Genomic DNA, 15,184 nt, shown 5'->3' with positions numbered 1-15,184 from the left:
TTGGTGATGTAATGTGCCCAAGCATTGTATGCTGGGAAGGTTACATCAGCAGAGCATTGCTGGGAAACCTCATCTGTAATCTCACGAGATCTCGGGGAAAGGCATTTTCCTCCCCTGGGATGATGTGCATGGTCACATGTCCTAGTCACATGTGCCAGAGTTCCAGGAAGTAAATGGAGATTTATTAATCTGCCCTTAGTAAAAAAAAAAATGGCCACTGTGAGAAGCATGGGGAGGAAAAGAAATATAAGATATGCAAAGAATAAAAAGCCGAAGTGCAGAAGGAGTTCAACTCAGCCGATCCAACATCTGGATATTCTCACAGGGGCTGAACGGCAGTGAATGAATAGCTGAATGCCGCCGAGCGGAATTCGGCTCGGCTATTCTTATTCTGCTCGGTACCTCTGTGGAAAGTCAATAAAAAGACTTCAAGATAAAAAAGTTGAAAAAATATTTTTAATATGTAAAATTAAAAATAAAGATTTTTAAAAAAATTGGTGGGGAAATGGGCGGAGCTAGCAGTGACAGCTCCGCCCAACTGTTTCCTATTGGCCGACACCTGCTAGAGTCCTCTAGCAGGTCCCGGCCATTGAATAACAACTGGGCAGAGCCGCCCAGTTGTTATTGGTTAATGACAGATCAGCGTCCCCAGGTCATATGGGGATGCTAATCTGTCATTACAACTGGGTGGAGCCAGCCATGAGATCACGGCTGGCTCCGCCCAGCTGTCATTTGCGGGGCTTACGGCCGGCCTCCGGTGGGCCGTACGCCACCCGCTTTCGGTGCCGCTTCGGCTCAGCCAAGCCGAAGCATATGCCTTCGGCTCGGCTGCTGTACGGCCTATAGTAAATAGCCCGTACAGCAGCCCTTCGCTTCGACTGAACCGAAGGGCTCTGGCGGCCGAAGAGAACCGGAGGATCACCCGAATCTACGGCTGGATCCTTCTGCTCCTTCGTGAATAACCCCCAAAATGTTGAAGCCATCAGTTCACCATGACAGCCAAGCAAATACCAATTTTCAAAGGCAATTAGCAATGACAGTTTTTCTTACACAAAGATATCTTATTGATCTTGTCCATTGAACTCAAAATAACATTTTGGAATAAAAAATTATGAAGTTGTAGTAAAAATGAATACAAATCAGTCTAAATAGTTTTGAAGTATGTGCCTATATAAAAGGTATGCACACATTGAACGCACTGTTTTCGCGGTGGGTGGGAGTTATGTGTGGAGTTCTTTGCAGCCATTATATAGAATTTGAGCATTCCAGTAAGATGATTTTCCTGCCTGACCTTTAGTATGTCACTCTGTGAAGAGCATCACTATGCTTAGGATAGGTGCTAAGCCCTGTTTCTCTGAAACCCTGGTAATAGTGGGTTTGGCAAGGACAGAGCCTAGTAAGGACAGTTTAACACATCTTCTTTCTGGTTGCTGATGAAATGGAATTCTCTCATAAATCTGCTGAACTCGCTTTATTTTGTTTAATAGTTTTCTGGATTCCCACGGCTGAACTAAGAAGAAATAGATAGGAGGGAGAGAGGAAGAGAGTCATGTACTTGGTCTTTGCTAGGACCGCGGTCTACCTGGTCTTTGCAAAGAGAGCATTATAACTGGTCTGTACTAGGAGAGAGGTGTACAAGGTCTGTACTACCCTGTTTCCCCGAAAATAAGACCTACCCCAAAAATAAGACCTAGTACTATTTTTGGGAATTGCTAAAATATAAGACCTACTCTGAAAATAAGACCTAGTTGTGACCCTTCCCAGGGCCGGCGGTGGCATAAGGGGGAACTTGAAGAGCTGCAGGAGAGAATCAGCTGTGCCAACAAAGCCAGCGAGGCGGCACTGGAGGGAGCAGAGCCGCATAAGCCGATGCTTCCTCTATAGCGCCGACTCCTGTCACTGGCAGAGTGATACCAAATGCACTCCGCCTGTGAGGAATCTATTGTGAAAGCGCGCTTCGCTCATTCTGGCCAGCGATTGGTTAGCAAATTGCTCTTGGAAAGGTACGGCACCCCTGATTGCCCTGATCACCATATTTTTGTACATGAATACATGTAGACTGTTGTACATAAAAAAATAAAATAAAACCTACCCCGAAAATAAGACCTAATGTGTTTTTTTGAGCCAAAAAAAATATAAGACAGTGTCTTATTTTTGGGGAAACACGGTAGGAGAGAGGTGTACCTGGTCTGTACTAGGAGAGAGGTGTACCTGGTCTGTACTAGGAGAGAGGTGTACCTGGTCTGTACTAGGAGAGAGGTGTACCTGGTCTATGCTTGGAGAGCGACAGACCTGGTCTTTGCTTGGAGGGCCACGGACCTGGTCTTTGCTAGGAGGGCGACGGGCCTGGTCTTTGCTAGGAGGGCGACGGGCCTGGTCTTTGCTAGGAGGGCGACGGGCCTGGTCTTTGCTAGGAGGGCGACGGGCCTGGTCTTTGCTAGGAGGGCGACGGGCCTGGTCTTTGCTAGGAGGGCGACGGGCCTGGTCTTTGCTAGGAGGGCGACGGGCCTGGTCTTTGCTAGGAGGGCGACGGGCCTGGTCTTTGCTAGGAGGGCGACGGGCCTGGTCTTTGCTAGGAGGGCGACGGGCCTGGTCTTTGCTAGGAGGGCGACGGGCCTGGTCTTTGCTAGGAGGGCGACGGGCCTGGTCTTTGCTAGGAGGGCGACGGGCCTGGTCTTTGCTAGGAGGGCGACGGGCCTGGTCTTTGCTAGGAGGGCGACGGGCCTGGTCTTTGCTAGGAGGGCGACGGGCCTGGTCTTTGCTAGGAGGGCGACGGGCCTGGTCTTTGCTAGGAGGGCGACGGGCCTGGTCTTTGCTAGGAGGGCGACGGGCCTGGTCTTTGCTAGGAGGGCGACGGGCCTGGTCTTTGCTAGGAGGGCGACGGGCCTGGTCTTTGCTAGGAGGGCGACGGGCCTGGTCTTTGCTAGGAGGGCGACGGGCCTGGTCTTTGCTAGGAGGGCGACGGGCCTGGTCTTTGCTAGGAGGGCGACGGGCCTGGTCTTTGCTAGGAGGGCGACGGGCCTGGTCTTTGCTAGGAGGGCGACGGGCCTGGTCTTTGCTAGGAGGGCGACGGGCCTGGTCTTTGCTAGGAGGGCGACGGGCCTGGTCTTTGCTAGGAGGGCGACGGGCCTGGTCTTTGCTAGGAGGGCGACGGGCCTGGTCTTTGCTAGGAGGGCGACGGGCCTGGTCTTTGCTAGGAGGGCGACGGGCCTGGTCTTTGCTAGGAGGGCGACGGGCCTGGTCTTTGCTAGGAGGGCGACGGGCCTGGTCTTTGCTAGGAGGGCGACGGGCCTGGTCTTTGCTAGGAGGGCGACGGGCCTGGTCTTTGCTAGGAGGGCGACGGGCCTGGTCTTTGCTAGGAGGGCGACGGGCCTGGTCTTTGCTAGGAGGGCGACGGGCCTGGTCTTTGCTAGGAGGGCGACGGGCCTGGTCTTTGCTAGGAGGGCGACGGGCCTGGTCTTTGCTAGGAGGGCGACGGGCCTGGTCTTTGCTAGGAGGGCGACGGGCCTGGTCTTTGCTAGGAGGGCGACGGGCCTGGTCTTTGCTAGGAGGGCGACGGGCCTGGTCTTTGCTAGGAGGGCGACGGGCCTGGTCTTTGCTAGGAGGGCGACGGGCCTGGTCTTTGCTAGGAGGGCGACGGGCCTGGTCTTTGCTAGGAGGGCGACGGGCCTGGTCTTTGCTAGGAGGGCGACGGGCCTGGTCTTTGCTAGGAGGGCGACGGGCCTGGTCTTTGCTAGGAGGGCGACGGGCCTGGTCTTTGCTAGGAGGGCGACGGGCCTGGTCTTTGCTAGGAGGGCGACGGGCCTGGTCTTTGCTAGGAGGGCGACGGGCCTGGTCTTTGCTAGGAGGGCGACGGGCCTGGTCTTTGCTAGGAGGGCGACGGGCCTGGTCTTTGCTAGGAGGGCGACGGGCCTGGTCTTTGCTAGGAGGGCGACGGGCCTGGTCTTTGCTAGGAGGGCGACGGGCCTGGTCTTTGCTAGGAGGGCGACGGGCCTGGTCTTTGCTAGGAGGGCGACGGGCCTGGTCTTTGCTAGGAGGGCGACGGGCCTGGTCTTTGCTAGGAGGGCGACGGGCCTGGTCTTTGCTAGGAGGGCGACGGGCCTGGTCTTTGCTAGGAGGGCGACGGGCCTGGTCTTTGCTAGGAGGGCGACGGACCTGGTCTTTGCTAGGAGGGCGACGGACCTGGTTTGTAGAGCTGTGTGCTTGGTCTTTGCTAGGAGAACTGTGTCTTGGCCTTTGCTAGGAGAGCTGCGTGCTTGGTCTTTGCTAGGAGAGCTGTGTCTTGGCCTTTGCTAGGAGAGCTGCGTGCTTGGTCTTTGCTGGGAGAGTTGTGTGCTTGGTCTTTGCTAGGAGAGCTGTGTCTTGGGTCTTTGCTAGGAGAGCTGTGTCTTGGTCTTTGCTAGGAGAGCTGTGTGCTTGGTCTTTGCTAGGAGAGTTATGTGCATGGTCTTTGCTAGGAGAGCGACATGTTGTTTTTGATTTGTGAACATTTTTTAAAGTTCTGCTTTAAAATGCAATGTTTACGGTTAGTACAAGAACCCCCCACAACCTCCTCTTCCTATGTGTTTCTAGGTTCATATAACCCTATTGCTGCTTCCCCATCCTACCCCCTTCTATACTCCACGCTAATACATGTCAGAAGATGCATTTTACCATTTCATGTTGCACTTAAATATGTCTTTATTTATCAACTCCCTGCGATCAAGAAAACTCGTGGGTCTTCAGCCTGAGAAGCTTAAAGACCTTCCCAGCAACCAGCAGTTGAGTCTGTAGTGTTCCCCTGAAGAGGTGTACTGCAAATAGAAGGTCCATTGTGTAATCACTTTTCTGTGTAACCCACTTCCAGAAAGAGCCAAGCTGATTTGTTACACCATGGCAAACAATGCAGACACATTGTGCAATATTTGGGAAGATTGCTGAGTTCTAGTAAATCTCTCTTGAAACATTTCTCACAAATGTTGGAACTTAAATTCTTTGTTTCCCAACCAATGACTGGCTGATTGTTGTCATTAAAGGAGAACTATGAGGTGAGCGAACACCTCGATCCTGTCACGGCTCTCTGCCGTGACAGGGGAGGGACTGGATTCCCCCCTCTCCGATCCTCCAGCTCTGACTGGTGGAACGTACGGGGGAGGGGGCGGGTACAGCTGGCTCAGCCTCTAGGTATACTGAGGGGGCGGGTACAGCTGGCTCTGCCTCTAGATAGGCAGAGCCAGCTGTCACTCACGCAGCTGGGCGGATCCAGACATAATTGTCGGGATCCGCTTCAGCTGCGGCGTCTCAGTATACCGCTCGCGGTATACTGAGCTTAGGGTGACGGGAGGACGCTAGTTTGTGTCCTCCCGTTACCCTAAGGAGAACTATGGGGGAAAAGCCCTGACCCCATAGTTCTCCTAGCTCTGATTGTGTTTGAATGTGGAAAGTCAATGGCTGGGCTTGCACAAGACATACTGGTTTATACCTTTCCTGCATATCTGCGATTTGTAAATCATAGGACAGGTAGTGAGAGCAATTTGAATTTTTAAGATTACTCTTACTACCATCACCATCATTTCTGGGGAGGGAGAGTTTTGAACTGTGAACATGAATGATGCCTGCAGCTGCAACAATAAGAAAATGTTGCTTTTACTAAATATGCTTTGTGGTGCCGAACACAAGTGACATCTGGCAGTCCTGCATCAGCTAAGCAACCAACAGCTTCTCATACAGTATGGAACCGCTTGTCCCCCTGTGACTTGTAGTTCCTCAATGGCCAGAAACCCATAGGTTGCCAAAGCTGAAGTTGCTGAACACGTTCTTCTCCCTCGCTTCACTCAGGACGTGCCGGCTGTAAGGCAATACCAAGCTGGCACGCGGTCTTGTGTTTCTTACACATTCTGTACACCCGAGGTGTTCCAGATAAAGGGCCCAGTGTCTCAATTCTCTGCGGATGAGCAGTGCTGGACATGGCATTACCGAAGACAATTGGCCGTCTGTACAAGGGCAGAGACAGCATGGCTGACTTGCAAATGTCCCGTCTGATTAGGATGTTTAAAAAGTATTTATTTTTCTGCAAGTGAAAGCTTCGGGATCATTGCATGGCACAGCGTATCCATTGTCACCGTCCACTTCTTTAACAGGGGATTATCCTCCTCCCCAGCATTCGGTGTCCTCATGAATATGAAAATACAAAAAAAAAAAGGCGTCTCTTGGCAGCATTAATGCCTGGTGACCCAATGGTGCCCTCTGAAATCTTATAAGCTGATCGGCGTCCTCTGTATCATAAGATGGCACTGTCTGCCTGCTGGGTGGAGGTTTTCTGGGCCACGATAGGAGCTGATCCGGTAGACAGTCAATGACGCCTTTAGTAAACATGCTGTTTAGAGGCCTTAGTCAGAGAAATTAGTCAGACTTACATGGAAAATTGGAGTGTATGCAACTTGCTCCATTAAGCTGTCTTTGATCTTGAAATGCTGCATCATGTTAAAACATGCTCGTGCTCCCCAAAGCCCTTCTGCGTGCTGTTCATAAGTGCTGGACATAAAACTTTTTTTTAGATCAGCAAAGATTTTTGAGGCCCATAAGAAGGCAGATCTGTCCTTGAGAATGGCAGGGGGCGAGCCACATCTGATTGCTGTACTGCAGTGACACTCTATTTATGACTCCACTAATAGTACCTTCTCATGGACAGGTTGGAAAGGTTAGCGAGATATGACATGGCTCTTTCTTGGACCTTAGAAAACCCTTTCCTCCTGTCTGTGAATGTTTTCGCTCATCATGGTAATAGCTAGCCATAGTTGCATTCAGCTGAACTAGTTCTGTAATGTTAAGAGGTCTTGCCACGCATCAAAGTGGCTTCCCCAGTTCACAGTTGACTTGGATTAACAGTGAAAAACATATTTCACACAGAAAAAGTCCAGTTGAATGTGATTTAACTACTGCTTGCTTTTCCTCATCTGTTGTTGTCCAGAGACCTTCTTTATAGCTGGCCTTAGATGTAGCAGATTAAAGGAGCAACCCCACTTTTAATCCATTCTTTTAAAATCGCAAAGCAGTTGAAGACATGAAATGGTTTTGATTGACCCAATTGAGGTGGCATTAAAATTGCCCCAATTGAACTCCGGTGGAAAAGTCAGATCACTTTCAAAAGACATAGCTGTAGTAAATAGTGATGCTCAGTACATAGTGATGAGGCTGGGCTTGATGCAAACTTGGTTAACCTGAGAGTGCCCAAGCCTGCTAAAAACTCTGACCGACACCTCCTCATCCCGACCCAATTATTTGCGGGAAGGCGCATTCCCCACCCCACAGCTATGCATCACAAAGGGGCAAGCAAAGATTGGGTTGGGAGGAGGAGGTGATGGTCATAGTTTTGAGCTGGCTTGGGTGAACTCAGCCCAGCCTCATCTCCATCAGGAAACTGTATTGAAGGTGTCATTTGTCCCCCAGTTTTGACTTCACAATTGACCAAATTCTGGTAGTCGATTAATGTCATTGGTGGTAGATTGCTTACTGGCAATCAATTGCGATCGTATTTGAAATTCCCAGTGGATGGTAAGTGGTTGAAATTGAGTGAAAATTGCCAGTTGTATAGCCAGCTTATGACCATCAATTGGATGGCTTGTTCAATTGCCTTGCAATCCCAAGTAGTGTTATCAGCCCTGCTCAGTACTCTCCCCATCTCCATTATATAAGCAGGAAGTGTTCTGTAGTTTAAAATGGTGAATGGAGGCAGACTGACCACACCGTTTAAACCTTCAATGCAGCAGAGGCAGAGTTGTCAGCCACAGGAAGTGAGGGGCTCTTCTAGCAAAATAAACAGGGAGTGTTCTGTACCTTTAAAGAGCATTATTAATAGGATAAAACACGGACAAAGTGCATGTATTGCAGAGTTGTCCTGAATATGATTTGTTAACATTTTGCCCAGACATGCACTCTAAGAGAATCCTAGGTGATGGATGTGTATGTAAGATGTGTCACCCTGTGGGCACCATCAACTTTCTCCATATTTGGGGCACACACAGCAGACAGTGGAGAGTTCAGAACAATATTCAGGTTATATCTGAAAAAAATAAGTCAAGGCAACTGGACTTGCTGTATTTTCCTTGAAGACATTTCACTGGTCATCCAACCAGCTTTCTCAATTCAGATTGACTTGTACAAAAATTATCTGGGAATAAATAAGGGGAATGTCGCTCCAATCCACATAACCTGTTAGTCGCAACCAGGTGTTGATTGCATTTGCATAATTGGAGTCTAGGAGGTGTTATTAACCTGCCCAGAGAGCAAACAGCATTGTATTGGATGACCAGTGAAACGTCTTCAAGAAAACTACATCAAGTCCAGTTGCCTTGACTTATTTTTTTACAGATATACCATGACCTGAATGAATGAGAACCTTCACAGACATATTCAGGTTGTTAGCGTTTCCTGTATTTCTTTGTACCAGAGAAACCCGATCACCTTCGGCTGAATTTGGACTTGATTAGGTTACTTTTAGAGACTCTGACACCTCTAATAGAGAGAAGAGTAGCTTTTGCTGAGACCAAAGTTCTTCCCTAATGCCAGTCTAGATGGCCCTTGTTTTTGTGCCGGGAGTCGCCGCTGTCACGTGTCCGGCGCAATGAGGATATACAGGAGTCCTGGAGATACAGTTACAGGACTAGAAAACAGGAAGGAAGCTGAGCACTGATTCTAGCCACTTGTCTGCAGATTTTTAATAGGAGGTAATTCGGTGGTGAGACATATTTGTTAAACATTTCCCAGTCATGTCACATGCTGTCTGCGGCTTGCCAGGCTTAACCATTTCCTGACATCATTTGTCTGTCGTGCTTCTCGTCACCCACACACAAAATATGGTGCTTTTATGATAAAGCTATTTGGTGAGAGTCTTGTAAATGTAGCAGGTTCGCTATCACAGCCAATCCAGAGCTTGCTTTTTGCTTTGTAGTCTGAGCTACAGAAATGATATTTGTTGTGTGATGGAGAGAATGGAGACACATCATTACCTACTCCATGGTTATGAGAAATTATGGACTATATCACATAACCAACGTGGGATAAACAATTGTATTTTGCAAAGTGAACCTGTCATATCTGACAGGTACCTTGGAGCCCCACGAACCTTGGATGTTAAAGCCCCTTTCCACCTTTGCGAGGTTATAAAAAAAAACATATGCCAGTGATGTACACTGAGTGTACATAAAGCAGGCTTATGCAGTTGCTGTATTTGAACACAAAAAAATACTTTTTTGTTGTTGTCATCTTCATCTCCTCATGGCTTCATCTGAAATGGCTGCCTCTGTGCTCTACAGGCAGTCTGTGTATATTAGCGCTTTCTCTGAGCCCCCCCGCCCCCCATTCATTAGTATTCATTGTGGCAGGGCTGTAGTGAGGCTCTCACCTCAGGTGCAGCTGAGAGGGGGCGCAGCCAGGGCCGGCCTGCCTCCGCCCCCTCGCCCCTGTTGTCATGGCGAGCACAGGGTGCCATTGGCAACAGGGGCACCAGGCGACCAACAAAGCCGCGGCTAATCAGGGAGAAGAGGAGCGGCACAGGCTCCAGCTTCTCCTTGGATCCCCGCTGCTCTCCCCCGCCTGTATTGGCAGAGGACTCAATCTCTTTTTCACTTTCAAAAGGGAAATGTCAGGGGTGATATTTCCCTGAAGCCCCCAACAGTAAAAAAATAATAATAATAATACCCGCACACACACATATTACTAGACATGTGCAACGACTAAAAATTTGTTTCGGACGAAATTTATGGAAACGAAAACATTTTTCATTTGTTTCATCAAACAAAATACATGTTTATGCTGTTTTGGATTTGGCCACCAGCGCATTCTGCGCATGCGCGCCTTCATCCTGGAGGCAGGGCGCATGATGTCACATACCGCACAGGTCTTGCCTCATTTTCTGTTCTTGCCTCGGGCGCAAAAGGAGCTAGCTACGGCTCTGCATAGTGGTAACCTCCCCTTAGACAGTGTATTGTAACCTGAAAAGGCAGAGCTGGTGTGAAGTGATCTTGTTACAATGACTCAGAGGGTAGGGGGGGGTCTGCTACTTTACAATCTGACCTCAGTGTCGGACTGAGTTTCCTGTGGCGGGCATTTTAAATTTGTAGGACTCAGGCCTTCTAAAAAGTTCTAAAAAGCCAGCAACGTAAGTCATAAAAATGTGCACACATACATCATCACTGCACCTCAACATCATTGACGTGTATCCAAACCTCTGTCATTGTCCTTAGTGGTGAGACAAGTTGTTTTACATGCTAGTTTGTGAGTGTGCCATGATGCCTTTCTACTGTTCGGCCTTAAATGATAATCACTTAGGTGGAGATGGCAGTGATGAGGTCTATCTAAAGCCAACATATTTCATTTTTTACAGAGTGTATTTTGACAGGTTTATAATTTATTTAGCCATCTATTTCCCTGCTGGGAGAGTCACCGCTCTGTTTTTCCTGGAGACCATTGTCACCAGGACGGACACTGAGGAAAAAAATCTAAAGTTTTTAGTTGTCACAGGATCAGGGAAAATCATCTGGTGGGACAGTTGTGTAAGTGAAAAGCAGACAAGTGAATTTCCCTTACTTTAATTAGAGCTCTCATCTAGCTTCCTGTTGTGTTTTGAGACAGGAAGTGCTGGAAAATCTCCCCAATAGGACACAATAAACCAAAAACAAAATGACAGAGGTTTTAACTGTTTTCCAAAAATGGAAAACTTTGCAAATTCAGGCATTATTTGAGATCGATGAATAAAACTCTTTCTGTAGAGCCAGCACACGATGATCTTCCAAAGAAATGCAAACTTTATTCCACATGCATCTATACAAAGAACAACCTCTGACGCGTTTCTGCCTTACCCGGACTTAGTCAAAGCTATGACTCATGCCAAGTAAGGCAGAAACGTGTCAGCTGTTGTTCTTTGTATAGATGCATGTGGAATAAAGTTTGAATTTCTTTGGAAGATCATTGTGTGCTGGTCCTACAGTATTTGAGCCTATCACTCCAGGAGAGAGTCATCTGTGCCCCGAGTGTGGATTGCGGGGACGCATGATAGGGGTGAGCTGTGTGCTTTGTATTCTTAGTTTACATGTTGCCAACTTCAGGGTTGTGCCAACAGGCTTTTGTTCATGTCACACGAGTTTTGCATACCCATACAAGTCTATGGGAATGCAAAACCCAGAAGGTCATTTGCAGGTGAAATGCACCTACCAATGAATTCTGAATAATCTCAGAAGTGTCTCAAACTGATGACATTGACCTAGACCCTTAAGCATTTTAGGGAGATGGCCTACACTGTACATCTAGAATGGAAGGGTAAAAATTAAAACCTCTAAACTTTCTCTTCGGACTCAATTTCATTGCAAGTTTGTCATGGTTGATTGGAGTTTATCTTTAAAGCAGTATTTAATGCTCAAACTTTTTTCAATAATGAAGCCGGATCAAACAAATATACACTGCTCAGCAAATTATTTCCTTAAATTTTTCGATCAAGCAATTACAGTCTTCACATTTCCAAACAGCTCCAACTCTTTTCAGCTCCACTTCCCTGAACTTCCTCTTTAATACAAGTTACACATGGGAGAGCACAGTCTACAGCAGCTGTCCACTTACTAGCTTGGGGCAGGGAGCACAGGGAGCCTTGTTGTGTCTGTGTGTTTGGGAGGCACATACCTAGTACACACAAGGGTTTAATTCTGCAGGAAGCTAGAACTTTTAAACATAAAAGTGCAGCATCCATTGTAAGTGATTTAATCAGCATTTGAAATCGGATAAACTTCAGGGATTTTAAAAACTCACCCTTGCAGTGGAGCTACCCCCATACTGTAAGTACTTGTTTTTCCTATTTCTTTGTTGGGCTCTGACGGTCTAGGGACATGCATTCCAGCGATGGTTGCATGACATTTCTCATGGTTGGTTTTCCTGAGGGTGGACCCGGTCTATGTGGTTTCCATCAGTGTAAAGGGGTGTCAATGCAGAAGCATCTTTGGGAGACAGCAATAGAGTGTCATCACCCAACTGGAAGTGCCTGAACGAGGTCTTTCTTGGCAGGATCACCAGATATCATTGCAATGCAAGCTGCAGATTTTGATATATTGAAGAGGACTTTTGAAATTGTCTTATGCAATAATAACATTTTAAAGCTTTTATGATATTTTACGGTTTGGATTTATGAATACTTTAAGTATTCATAAATACTTAAAGTATACTTAAAGTTGAACAGAGATTCTTCCAACGTTGCAATGTTTTCTGACTAGCCATAGGTAGTGATTGATTTTCCCAGTTGCTTGGAGGTAGAGAGGACATAGACAATTTAATTAAAAAAAAGTGGTGGACCAATCTGAACATCTGTTCAGGGAAATGAGTCGCATCATGGTCTATTAACAAAGACTTCCTATCAATGTAAGTGATTTTTGCCACAGAGAAATATTTCCCATCAATGAAAATTTTAGTGCAACCTGCACTGCTTGGATTTGTTGGGTAAATCAAGAAGATCATATTTCTAGCTTCTGAGGGCGCACAACTCTCAAAGATGAACATTCTCAGTAAGATATCTGACAGTCTTTGGTTCTATTCTGTTGTGTCACTGTGGGCCGTGTAGGATACTGTTCATTGTTCTGTCACATGAAAATACACAGTCCTCCTCCCCAGGACAGAACTCTTCTGCATTGGGGAATTCCTCCGCCATTGTTGGTGGCCTTGTTTTTAATATTTCTCTAATAAACGGTTTTCAGAGGAGGGATTCCTGTGGCCTGGCAAAGTATTTCCCAAAGTTTATAACTTTTGTTTTCAGACTTCTCCAAATGGTTTTTTTATTTGGCTCCAAAATTAGTTTTGGAAAAACAAAATTCAGTATTATAGCTTGTGTAATGGTGTGTGATAGTCATGTTGTTCCAGTGGTAATTTAGAATTAATTCACTTTGAAATAGTTGTCTTTCAAGATGTAAAATGAATAGCAGCTGTGGTATATAATGATTGGATTTGGGCCTTTTATTATTGGTAAAGGGGGGTTAGTATGTTTTGAGAACACTCATGGAGTGATGGTGACCTACAAATCAATTGTTTCGGCTTGACCACATACAGATATTGATGTCGAATCCTATATTATAGGCTTGCTATATATGTGCTGGCTCTTTGTCAGTGTGAGATCCTTACAGATAAGTTCTATAGCCCTGGGGCAATGGACATGTGTGTGCAATGCAGACCATAAAGTTATTGGTGTGTAATGGCTCTGCTTCCTTGACCCTGATGGCCAGATTCAAAGTACAGTCCCTAAAGAAATGTGCTAGAAACCCAGTGGACGTGAAGAGAGTGTCATGCTAAGAACCTCAGCATTATGGTTACATGTATGTGTAGGCCTGAACTGATAACTGTTGGCAGGTCCCGTGTGCATTTGGATGATGTTTTTTTGCATGCTGTGTGACCATAAGGTCCACACAGCATGCAAGGTTAGGTTTGTCATAATAGTTATGACTAAGGTTATGACTATTTGTAGGCCTTAAGGGCAGGTTCACACCATTTTCTGGACCAGATCTGGAATGCCGTGCATTGCCTTTTGTTGCATTTTTACCGCAATCTTGCCGCGTTCCAGAGCTAGGTTTTTTTTTTTTAAGCTTAAGGTTTTCAGGTGCGTTCGAATACGTTTGTATGCTTTTTTTTATATGTTTACATGCGTTCCAGTGCATTCCAGACTAGACAAAATGAGACATGCAGTATTTGTCTGGTCTGGTCTGGAACAGACTGCGTTGGTGTGAACAGAGGCCAGAAATAGCATAGGGATACATTAGTATGCATTTTGGGTCCGGAAACAATCTGGTCTGGTCTGGAGATGATCTGGAAGTGGTGTGAATGGACCCTTAGGCACAGGGGCACATCTGAGTCTAGAAAAAGTTAATCTTCCATGACGCAGGCATATTTTCATTCATTATTGCTCTACATGCTGTAAGCTCTACTGCTGAGTGCCCTGATGATCCAAAGCTACGCAACTTTTTTTTTTCCAGAGAGTCAAATCCTATACTGCATGCAATGAAATCAGGAAAAATGTGTAACCAATACACAGTTGGTGGCTACTTCTGTCATTAACACAAGTAATCAGATTATCATCGGGTTCATATGGTTGCAACTCAAATTTTGAGGTTTGCAGACATTAGCAAGAGGTTTAGTTGTTTGAGTGGAGAAGAAGTGTGTTCTTAGCAACTTTGACTGTGGAGTGATTGTATGAAACATGGTAGTTGTAACATCTCAGAACCTGTTACGCTTTTTGGGTTTTAACGTAGTGCAGTTTATAAAGAATACTGTGAAAAATGCCCGGCAAGTGTCATAGACACTTTGGTCTCAGAAGAATGGACAGACTTGTTGAAGTTCACAGAAGGTCCTCAAATCCCTGTGTCCCTGTGTGTGTTGTAAAGTAGCCACAGTTCCAGGCTGCAAGCTTGGTGTGGTGGCTACCTTACATCACAAACCGGAACCATGGGGAACAAAAGTAGCCCCCCTCCAGAAGGAAGGACCGTGTCAGCACCAATTCAGAGATTTGAGCATCTTCAGCCGAGTGATACATTTCTTTTGGAACTTTACCTGTATCCTCAAAATAGCAATAGACACGTTTAAATATGTTTAGTAATGACAATCTACAAACACATACTTCAAGATAATTGCCGGCTTTTTATTTTTTTCATACCTTATTTTTCTGATCTTCCCCATCCCTCTCACAGTGGCCATTTTTTTTTTTTTTTTACAAAAGGCAGGTTACTAGATCCCCCTTTGCTTCCTGGAACTCTGGCACATGTGACTAGGACATGTGACCATGCACATCATCTCCGGGGGGGAAATGCTTTTCCCTGAGATCTGGTGAGATTACAGATGAGATTTCCCAGCAATGCTCTGCTGATGTAACCTTCCCAGGGTGCAATGCTTGGGCACAGATTACATCATTTGTGCCAAAGTGGAGCAGGAAGTAAGGAAAAAAGAAATTGTAAGTAACATAAAAATGTTTAGCTAATGAATGTAAGATCATTTCATATCAGCATGCAGAGCTATATGCTGATGTGATTTTTAGTAAACGGGTGTAAAGTTCTGTAGCCTTGGGGCGGTGGACATGTGTGTGCAATGCAGACCGTAAAGTAATTGGTGTGTAAAGGCTTTGCATCCTAGACCCTGATGGCCAGATTCAAAGTAGCTCTTGAGTTTAGTGTCACTTTAGTAAATT

General features: G+C 46.4%; 1 protein-coding gene across 2 annotated transcripts in view; it reads left to right on the top strand.

Annotated features, from left to right (window-relative positions):
* Positions 1-15,184, top strand: part of DYM (dymeclin) — a 300,965-nt gene that overhangs the window by 165,951 nt on the left and 119,830 nt on the right. The gene's annotated exons all lie outside the window — the stretch shown is intronic.

The sequence above is a fragment of the Nanorana parkeri genome, unplaced genomic scaffold (assembly GCF_000935625.1).
Source record: "Nanorana parkeri isolate BGI_ZX_2015 unplaced genomic scaffold, ASM93562v1 scaffold210, whole genome shotgun sequence".
NCBI classification, from domain to species: domain Eukaryota; kingdom Metazoa; phylum Chordata; class Amphibia; order Anura; family Dicroglossidae; genus Nanorana; species Nanorana parkeri.
The sequence above is the reverse complement of the archived record's forward strand: the minus strand, read 5'-3'. Positions and strand labels throughout refer to the sequence as shown.